Raw genomic sequence first — 10,309 nt, forward strand, 5'->3', positions numbered from 1 at the left:
TATAGAAATCTCAGTATTTACATATATTTAAGCAATAGTATTAAGCTCCATAATACAAATTAAAAATTGTATTTTAATTAACGACTTGTTTTATAGATTTTCAGGATGTCTTATAATAAAAGTTACTTCATCTCCATCCCTCCCACCCCCAACCCCCAACTTAGCTGAACACATAGGAAAGTATATTTATCTTCAGAGGAGGAACTGAGCTGACTGGCAAAGGACCATGATTTTGCAGTGCGTAGTAACCCCCACAAATGTAATTAATGCATGTGAGATGGTCCCAATCTGCAGTGTGCCACAGCTCAGTTATTTCTTCCAGAATAGTCTAAGATTATAATAGGCAGAGCAACAAAGTCCTGAGTTTAATCTCTGCAACTTATCCTATTAAATCGTTGCCTTGATAGTTGAAGAGTTTTGCTCTGGCTTAACTGTACTAATAGTTTTTCTCTGAAAAGGGTTAGAGTTACCAGGGCTAGATTTGATCTGGAAGGGTCTCCAGGCTCTGACAGCTGCCCTATGGTCTGAGGATACCTGGGCAACTAGGTCCCTGAAGTGGATCTTTAGATCAGGTGGCATCAACTGACACCTGAAGATAATATTCTTCTATCTTAATTTGATGTGAATAGAGTACAATGCAGGAGTCACAGAACCACCAAAGACAGTCACCCAAAGATGCTGCATGGGATCACTTTTTTCATAAGGCTTTTGCACCAGAAATTTTTCCCGGCAGTGTAATCCTTAGAGACAATACTTCCTACTACTTTTACCACAGCAAAAAAAAAAAAAAAAAAGAAAAGAAAAGGAAAAGAAAAATCACCTGTTGTGTCTGAAAGTTGTTTTAAATAGATACACTACTACTAGCCTTACAGGCCAGCATTAAAGATAGTTCGCGAAGAACTGCATTCTAGATGCTCGAAATGTCCCCTGGGCAAAAATATCATTTTCATTCCCTTTCTTTACTTAGCTCTCCTTTTCTTATCCCAGGACATTATCAATAGGAGGTTACTTGCAGATTACACATTTCTTAGGAGACATAGTTGATGTCATAAGCTATCAGACAGTGAGATTGAATCTCTGCTTCATCCACAAAGTCATAAATTATCAAATTCAGACTTGATATCATCCTAGATGCACCCAGGTATATCCTTAGCACCACTGTTTTTAGCGATAAAGGTAATTTTTGCTTTTGACCCTGCTGTAGAGCTCCAAAGTAGAAGCTATTTTTTTGTCATATTCGATGTACCTTAAGGCCAAGAAGTTTGGTCTACAGAGTTAGGGTGTCCTCTTTGTTCCTGATTACTACTTTCAAACTATTTCTTTTCTTTCCTTATTCAAAACCATTTAAAGTTCATATCATCTGACTAAATCACAATCTACCATATTTACTACAATTATTTATCAGCCACTATCCCTCAGAAGATATATAGACTGCTGCTTCTTGCTAGAGGTTTTCCTCGCCAACCCTCTTGTCTACATTCTGTGTGAATTCAACGTTCTTACAGATGACCCATGCTAAACTAACACTTGACCTCTTAGACCTTTGACCTCTTCATCTCCAAGAACTTTTTTCTCTATCCCATCTCATCCAACCACACCAGTGGTAATATTCTGAACCTTGTCATCAATAACTGTTTTATCTTCTAAATCTCAATTTCAAGCATCCCAATGTCAACTACTAGCCTTCTTCCTTCAGCTCATTTTTGTACTCCTACTGAGCTAATTGAGACCTCCAATCCATTAACTCCAACACTAAAAAAGTATATTATCCGGCTTTTGCCATCATGTAATCATTTCTAACTCACTCGACTTAAATTCCCTGATCAATTCTTGTAATGACTCTTTTGCAGAGAGGTTCAACTCTTTTACCCCAATGTCTGTCTTCTTTCCTTGGAAGAACCTTGACCTTGCTTGGACCAAATACTGCCGGAACAAACTTTCTCATTGCTTGCAGCCAAGTAGCAAATATTACTGGAGAAAAATCATACAACAGGCCTGACCGGTTTTAATATATGACCTCAACACTAACTGGAAAAGCTATTCATCCTCTGGATTATTCACACCTTCACTTCTCTATAAATCACTCATATTCCTTTCACCATCTCTCCCCATTTTCAGCTGGTGACCTTGCCTCATACTTGAGGAAATAGAAACCATCTGTGGGCAGTGCCTCCACTTCATGGTTAAAGCTGTACCCATTTTCTCTTGCATCTTTTGAATGGAACAGGTATCCTATCAGAGCAAATTCCGTCACTTGTTCTCTGGCCGTCATCCTTTCTTTCTCAAGGAGCCGATTCTTTCAGTCATTTCCTGAGATTTCCGAATTAAAAAAAAAAAGATTTTTTTTATTTGTGTTGCATTTGTCTAATATAAACAATATTTTTATCCTTCATGTTGAAACAGGTATTAGGGTTTTTTAAAGAAAATTTTAAATGTTATAGGATCGATACCTAAAACCGTGAGAAACAGTGGAAAGATATTTCTACATGAAGCCTCAGCTTTAAACAAAACAAAGCAAAACAAAACTGATACAATTACTTGGTCAGAAAACTCTTCCAAAACCCTTTTTTCCCCTAAATCACTTGGATAATGGCTGCCTTTTTCCCTTTTTGAAGTTCTTAATGTTTTTAGCATACAGCTGACTGTTTTGTTTTTCATTATTGAAACATTACATATAAAATATTTTTGTTTTGCATAGGACTTGGTTTTGAATTTAAGGGTGCGCCACTTCAAAACAGAGCAGATGACGAAATACTACATGGTCATAAAAATCATGTTCATGAAATTTAATAATATGAAAGAATGTTCATAATATGGCATTAAGTAAAATCAGAAAAAATACAGAACTGTATTAGGATAAGATCTCAGTTCGATAAATAACTAAAGTGTATATGGATATGTGTTTAAAATATATACAAAGAAAAATGACTAAATAAAGGCCAAAACGTTTGTAGTAATTTCTTCTAGGTAGTGGGGCACAGGTGGTTTTTATTTTCTTATGTTATTCTATATTTCTTAAGATTTATACAGTGAACACATATGATTTTATAACCATAACTACTTTTTAATTAGTTTGAGAAATCAGGGAATCACTTGCCTTATCTGAATTCAGAGTCTGTCCGTTTTATACTTCCAAGGCTCCATTTTATCAGTTCATCCATAATTCATCTGTCTTAGGTAAAGTCATTAAAAATAATCTTAAAAGTAAATCTAGCTTATTAAATAGTTAAGGTAAATGCTCAGAGCATTTTTACTAGTGGATACATCCACTTGGAAGAATAAATGATAGACTGAAAAATTTGGGGTGAAATAGAACAAAATCAGAGTGCTGTTGTCAGGATTTGGTAATTTAAGCATGGACCTATCTATTCCAGAGCCTCTTTCCTCACATCATTCCTATATAATGATTGTAGAAGTTTAAGTTTAATATAAAGTATTGGATTAATATGAAGTATTAGGTCATTTCAAAATTATAGCAAGTCAGTAAATGGATCATTCTAAGAAACTTCAGATGTCCCAGCTTTGGAGAAGTTGGAACATAATGGCATGCATATATAATATTGTTTTACAACTTAGAAAACATTTTTATGTATTTTATTTGATTCTTATACAATCCTGCGGGTTAACTGGGACCTCCAGTCTGGCCTTGCCGTATATAGACCAGTGGTTCTCAAACATTAGCTTGCATCAGAATCACCTGGGAGACCTGGTTAAAACTCAGGTTGCTAGGCCCTACCTCCAGTTTTCTGAGTCCGTAGGTCTAGGGTGCGGTCTGAAATTTTGCATTTCTAACTTGTTCCCAGGATACTGGTCTGGAAACAACTTTAGGCCATTTTTTAACATTCTTTATAAAGCCAGAGCTGACCATGTCACATTCTTGAATAAAGCTTGGCATTGCCCTCAGAGTAAAATCTAAATTAGTTAAAAAGGCACACAAGGTCCCAAGTGATCTGACTCCTGTCTACCTCTTCAGCTTTATGTCTCTCTTCCTCTCCAGCCATACAAGAGAACTAGCAGTTCTCCAAAGAAGCTATATTAGTTTGCTAGAGCTGCCATAACAAAATGATTGACAAGGTAATACAACCTGCTCTACCTCAAAAGAGTATGGTTTTGTACAAATGAGATAACATGCTTGATCCAACTTAAGATCAAGTATTATTGCAGATATATACTGTATATGCCAATGTTGCCAGGGAGCAAAAGAACATAATTTCTGTGACAGGCTGAATTCTGTCCCCCCAAAATCCTATGTTGAAGCCCTAACCCCCAGTACCTCAAAATGTGACTATTTGCAGTATTGGGGGGGGGGGGTTAGTGAGACTTTTTAAGAGGTGATTCAGTTAAAACGAGGTCATTAAAGCCGACCCTAATCCAATCTGACTGGTGTCCTCGTAAGAGGAAACTTGGACATAGAGACACCAGGGACATGGCAGTACAGAGAAAAGACCATCTGACAACACAGTGAAAAGGTGGCCATCTATAAGCCAAGGACAGGTTTTGGAAGAATTCGACCCTGCTGTCACCTTGATCTTGGACTTCTAGCCTCTAGATCAGTGAGCAAACAAATTTCTGTTGTTTAAGCCACGCAGTCTGTGGTGTTTTGCTAAAGCAGCTCTAGCAAACTAATACAAACCTCTACTTTTGTAGTTGAAGAAACCACATCTCAGGCATGTTAAGTGACACTGACTCATAGAAGGCGTTCAAATATGTCCATTGGATGAATAAATGCCTTAAAATCACATAGCAAACTTTTCATTATTTTTCAAGATCCTTCTTTACAAGGCATTCTTGAATTACTCAAGGCAGAGTTAATGTCCCTATTTTAGCACCATCACACCATGCTACTTTCTTGCTACTTTCATGGCACTTATACCAATATATGATGGTATTTGGTTACTTACCCGTCTCCTACTGCTCAAATGTTGTTTTCACTTAGTCTATCCTTTTCCTTAGTGCGTTAGTACAGTATCAGGTTCATCATTGTTGATGATCCACAAATATCTTTCAAATAGATGAAATGAAATCTCAGTCCAACCAAATGAAGAAGGAAGAACAAACTACACAAAGTGAAAATACAATGTCTGGCAGTTTCAACTGCTATTTGATTGAATTACAAGAAATTAATATTTGGTATTTTCAAACAAAAAAACCCAGGGGACTTTTATGGGACATATCCAGTAAAATTCTAAAAATATTATTTTTTGAAGAACAGATATTTGACACAGGCCTGTAAGAAACTATTTATTATTAAGAGTTCTGAAGTTTACAAAGATGCAAGAGTAAGCTTTGCTCCCTGCAATTAAAGAGATTAATACAGTAGTTGAAAGTAGTATCTGTCTTGTCATTACTCGCATGAATTGGTGAAAATATAAAAGGTGCATGGTGTCACTTAAGTCCAATGGCACGTTTTTAAAACGTTTGTTTCTGCCTTTATTATAAACCAGTAAAGAGGGGATCTGGAGTGTCACCTCGGTTGAAATCTTGGGTGACCCTTGGCAGGTAACTATTCCTGTGTGCCACAGTTTCATCTGTGAAAGTGGGATATTAATCACATGTTGTAAGGTTGTTTATAGCGCCTGGTACATGGATTAAAACATGTAAACTATTTTAACATTTAAAGTTAAAAATTGTACTCCATTTTACTTGCTTTCAAAAGGCAAACGGGTCCCAAACCGTTTTTTGCTTTTAAAAGGCAAATGGGTCTAAAATCGTTTTGGGAACAACAGCTTGCACAGTATATTGTACATTTCCCGTGAAGAACCACCGTGGACTAATATGCCTACTAATGCACAACAGTAATAGCCCATATGACAGAAGACTCATTTTCCAAGGTCAAACTGTACCAAAAACATCAGCTTTAAGGCTCTATAATATACGGTGAATCTTGTCGTTCTGCACAGTAAGGATTATTAGGATAACATTTGAATGAGGAAAATTTAAGCCTAAAATTAAAGGCATTTTCAAAAAATGGCGGGAATACTCCTAGGTTTATAAGCCAGTAATCAGGAGAAAAGAAAAATTAGCCATGACCCCGACGTGATTCGAACACGCAGCCTTCTGATCTGGAGTCAGACGCGCTACCGTTGCGCCACGAGGTCCTGCTGGGCTGGGGCTCGCACAGGTCCTTAGGACTCTGGTAACATGGCGTCTCTTCCGGGAGACCGCCCCCTCTCCACGCCATTTTTTTCCATTCTCCTTTCCCATCTGCCAAGAATAGGTCGAATCTGGAGATGATTCCTTTATCACCAAGATATTCCTGACAGCTAGCCCACTAACTAGGTTGGGACGGAACCAGCGGAGGAAGGAAAATACGAGTTCCCGTTTGGTCGAGCCTCCAGAGTCAAAGGAAATTGGCCCCTCCCCTTCTCTAGCAAGCGATTTCCGTTTTCACCCACCCCCTTAGAGGCGCGGACTCCGCATCCTTCTCCCTTCCCCCTACAGGTTGAGCGCGCTGAGTTCGTGACCCCGTTGGAATTTGGCAGGGCACCACTGCGCACGCGCTGGTCTTTGCCAGCGGAGGCTGGATGCGCTTTTGGAGGCCTGTCTCACCGTTTTCTTCTTCTCTCTCCCTTCTGCCAATAACATAAAACGTTTACTCTCGGTGTAGGCTTTTATTTCACGATGAGCGTTAAGCTTAAAAGTCATCATTTTGAGAAGACACAAAATATTAGCGGATTCTATTTGTCAGAAATGCCGCTCCATGGCATAACATGGAAAATGATTGTGTATTACTAAAAAGGTAACCATCTCCCCGTCGGGGAATTGAACCCCGGTCTCCCGCGTGACAGGCGGGGATACTAACCACTATACTAACGAGGAACTGTTATCAGGCGCCTCTCAAAGGTCTCTTTAAGGTATGCAAAGGTTCCGCGCCCCTTCCCCCTTATTTCCTTTTCTTTCCACCATCCGGAAGTGTGAACATTGGAACACTTGAGTCGCTTCTCCCTTCAATATCTTCTCTCAGCACCTTGGACTCTTCTTCTATGAAAAGAGTTAGTAAATGGCTTAAAATAAATGAAACAAAATGCGCTTCTAATTTTAAGGATTGTTGAAAATAGTTTCAGGGGCTCTTTCTGTTTTCCCAATGATTTAGTTTTCTGACAGGAGGTTTCTATTTGTTTTAATAGTGACCAAGAATACGTGAGTTGAAAGTTGAAGCAGAGCTTTACTTTCGCAAATTTATATTTTCATTCTGAAGATGAAATTCAAGGATAACATATGGTTGCCAGGTGTCCGGAGCACTCAGGGTCGTCCCACAGTCCAGTGCCTCTTCAAACAATTTGTAAGCGTTCTTGACACGAAAGGGCTCATGCATTTGACCAGCTGAGGCCAAATGAAATTTTGTTAGCTGATTTTTTTCCCGTATTTCAGTCTCTTTTCTGAGGCATTTACAATTATTTAAGAACAAAACATGTAAACTGTTAAATAATAACATATTTAAATAATTCAAAACAAGGACGTGCCATTGATTAAACATAAGGTAGGAAAGTGCACGAATAGAATGATTTGTATCATCCTGAGTCCTTTCGTAAACAGGATCAAGCCTGTTCCTAGGGGTACTAGGAGATCCTCACATATAAACTTTTATATAAAGTAAGCAATTTCATAGAGTCCCAAACTGACATGATTGAAAGTTTTCATTATAGAAAAATTATGTGTCCTAAGGAATCCACTCCTTGCGGTGTACTATGAATTAATATATTTTTATAGATCATAGGTTACATGGTATTATCCATCAAATCAATGAGATTGTTTAATGCAGATGTTAAAATATGGCACTTTCTGAGGCTTGCTTTGGCATTTTTTTTTTTTTTTCACTTTTAAATATACCGAAAGCCTCATTGAAACTCACTGTCCTGGGGCCTCCTTCTACTTCTGACCCTCCAATAACTTGTGAGGTCCAAAGGGCACTGTGATCAAGAAAGGAAAATAAAAACCATACCTCACTGTGGCCTATTTTATCATGAAAGACTATGAAGATGACCACATGGATGGATAAGGAGTAAAGAAAATAAAATATTATATGTTATAAATTGGAAAAAACAAACAAACCCCAAAGGGCACTGTGATAACTATGATAATGTCCTTTTCCTGGTAAGATTAAAGAGACTTGCCGGAGGTCTCTCAGTTGTCAAGGCTACAGGACAGTGGGAACCTAAGTCTCCTGAGCTGCCTGTTTCCCCGCACACTCCTCTTCATCCCGGCCAACCCCGTATTTCCACGCTTTGGTAGAAGAGGCTTCATTTTTGTCCCCTCCATACGAGACACCATCCTCTCCACTGAAGCTCTGATAAAGCTATGTTCATGTTCATACGGGTGTTGTTACTGCTGTTCTTTTTTTTCCCTCCCTAGGGAAATGAAGAAGTCGCCCGAGTCAGCAGAGATCATGGAGCAGGGAACTCAGCACCTGCTGTCCACCTTCCTAAAATGGAAAGGAAAAGAGGATACTTAGCCTGAACAGGGGAAGAGAGCTGAGAGATTCCTCGCTGTCAGCACTGGGAGAAAGTAAAGGTTAAAATCTGACTGACAGTACAGAGGATACAGAACTCTCTTGAGAAGTAAACAGCATAATGGCAATCGATGTTATTGAAAGTTTCAAATCTTGCTCGACCTAAATAACTGTTTGTATAGCTTATCACAGTTTGCAAAACCATTCACATTCATTTTATTTTCTCAACAGCCCTGTGAAGTCAATAGGGCAAGTGTTTTATTCTTATTTCACAGGTGGCTAAAGAGAATCTTGTGCAGAGTCATACAGGTAGGAAGTGTTAAAGGCCAGGAATTACCCAAACCTTGACTGCAAATTTTGTGCAGTTTTCACTCTGCGTAGTTATTTATTCACTATTGAACCTACAATATGCCAGACATTGTTTCAGATGCATGGGGAGGTTTTAATGGATAAGTCTTGTTCTTGTGGAGCTTATATCCTAATAGAAGGATGTATCAAAGGTAAAGCCAATAGAATTTCCTGGTAGAGTGAATGTGAGGTGTGACAGTAAAGGAGGAATCAAAGGTGCTTCCAAAATTTTTGGCTGGAGCAACTGCAGTGGAGAAGAATAATGCATGACTTCAGAGGGCGCCATCCATATTGACAGTCCACCACCGGGGAGGAGGCCAGGCACCATTCACATAGGTGCTCTGTGGGTGGCACTCCTTGGAATTATGCAACATCATAGCTTTCCATGTAGAGCAGTATTTTGGGGGATGATCAACATTTTAGTTTGGAATGTGTTGAGGTTGAGACACTGAGTAAGCAGTTAGGTATAATGGTTGAGTACTCCTTGTGTAGGCTAAGCATCGAGCTGGCTGCTGGAGATAACAGCGATGAGCAAAGACAGACCCTGATCTCAAGGAGCTTTCGTTTTAGTGGAGGAGGCATATATCACTAAGCAAAGGATGATAATAACAACAAAGTCAAATTACAACTGCGACGGTTACTAAGAAGATGAGAAAGGAAGAGCTTTCTAGGTAGACGGAACTGGATGTGCAAAGGTTACAGGGCCCGAGGAAACATGGTGAGTAGAGAGTTGAAAGAAGACTGAAGTGGCTGCGGAGAGATGAAGCTGAAATGCCAATGGCAGTAGGACAATGCAGGGTCTCTTCGGCTGTGTTCACAACTTTTTTTGGCCTTTTATTCATTACTATTTATTTATTTACTATTTATTTACATATTATTTTTAGAGTTAATTGAGATATAACTTATGTTCAGTAAAACTTATCTTTTTTAGGTGTGCAGTCTATGAATTTTGATCATAATCGAGTTATAGACTATTCCCATCACCCCTATCACTTCCATCATAAAGCTCCTTTATGTCCCTTTGCAGCCAGTCCCCTCCCTCCAGCCCCAGGCAACTATGGATCCGATTTCCATCTCCAGAATGTCTATTAATAGAACCATACAGTTTGTAGCCTTTTGAATATGGCTTCTTTCAACTAGCATAATGCTTGCGAGGGAGTCATCCACATCGTTGCGTGTATCCGTAGTTTTATTTTTCTTTTAAGTTGCTGTTTAGTATTCCATTGTATGGATGTTTGTTTATCCACTCACTTGCTGATGGATACTTGGGTTGTTTCCAGTTTCCAACTATTTAAATATAGCTATTATAAACATTAGTGTACAAGTTTTCATGTGGACATTTATCTTCATTTCTCTTGGGTCAACACCTAGGAGTGGGACTGCCAGGTCTTAGGGTAAGTGTATATTTGCCTTTATAAGAAACTGCCAAGCTGTTTTCCTAAGTGGCTGTAACACTTTGTATTCCCACCAACAATACATGTGGTTCCACATCTTTTCCAGCACTTTTTTTTT

At 38.8% G+C, this 10,309-nt stretch overlaps 2 non-coding genes across 2 annotated transcripts; both read right to left on the bottom strand.

Annotated features, from left to right (window-relative positions):
• Positions 1-6,026: 6,026 nt before the first annotated feature.
• On the bottom strand, positions 6,027-6,098 carry TRNAW-CCA. The gene has a single exon. It is a non-coding gene; the product is annotated as a tRNA-Trp (tRNA).
• Positions 6,099-6,747: 649 nt separating this feature from the next.
• Positions 6,748-6,819, bottom strand: TRNAD-GUC. The gene has a single exon. It is a non-coding gene; the product is annotated as a tRNA-Asp (tRNA).
• Between the last annotated feature and the right edge of the window lie 3,490 nt (positions 6,820-10,309).

The sequence above is a fragment of the Pteropus alecto genome, unplaced genomic scaffold (assembly GCF_000325575.1).
Source record: "Pteropus alecto unplaced genomic scaffold, ASM32557v1 scaffold94, whole genome shotgun sequence".
Lineage (NCBI taxonomy): Eukaryota > Metazoa > Chordata > Mammalia > Chiroptera > Pteropodidae > Pteropus > Pteropus alecto.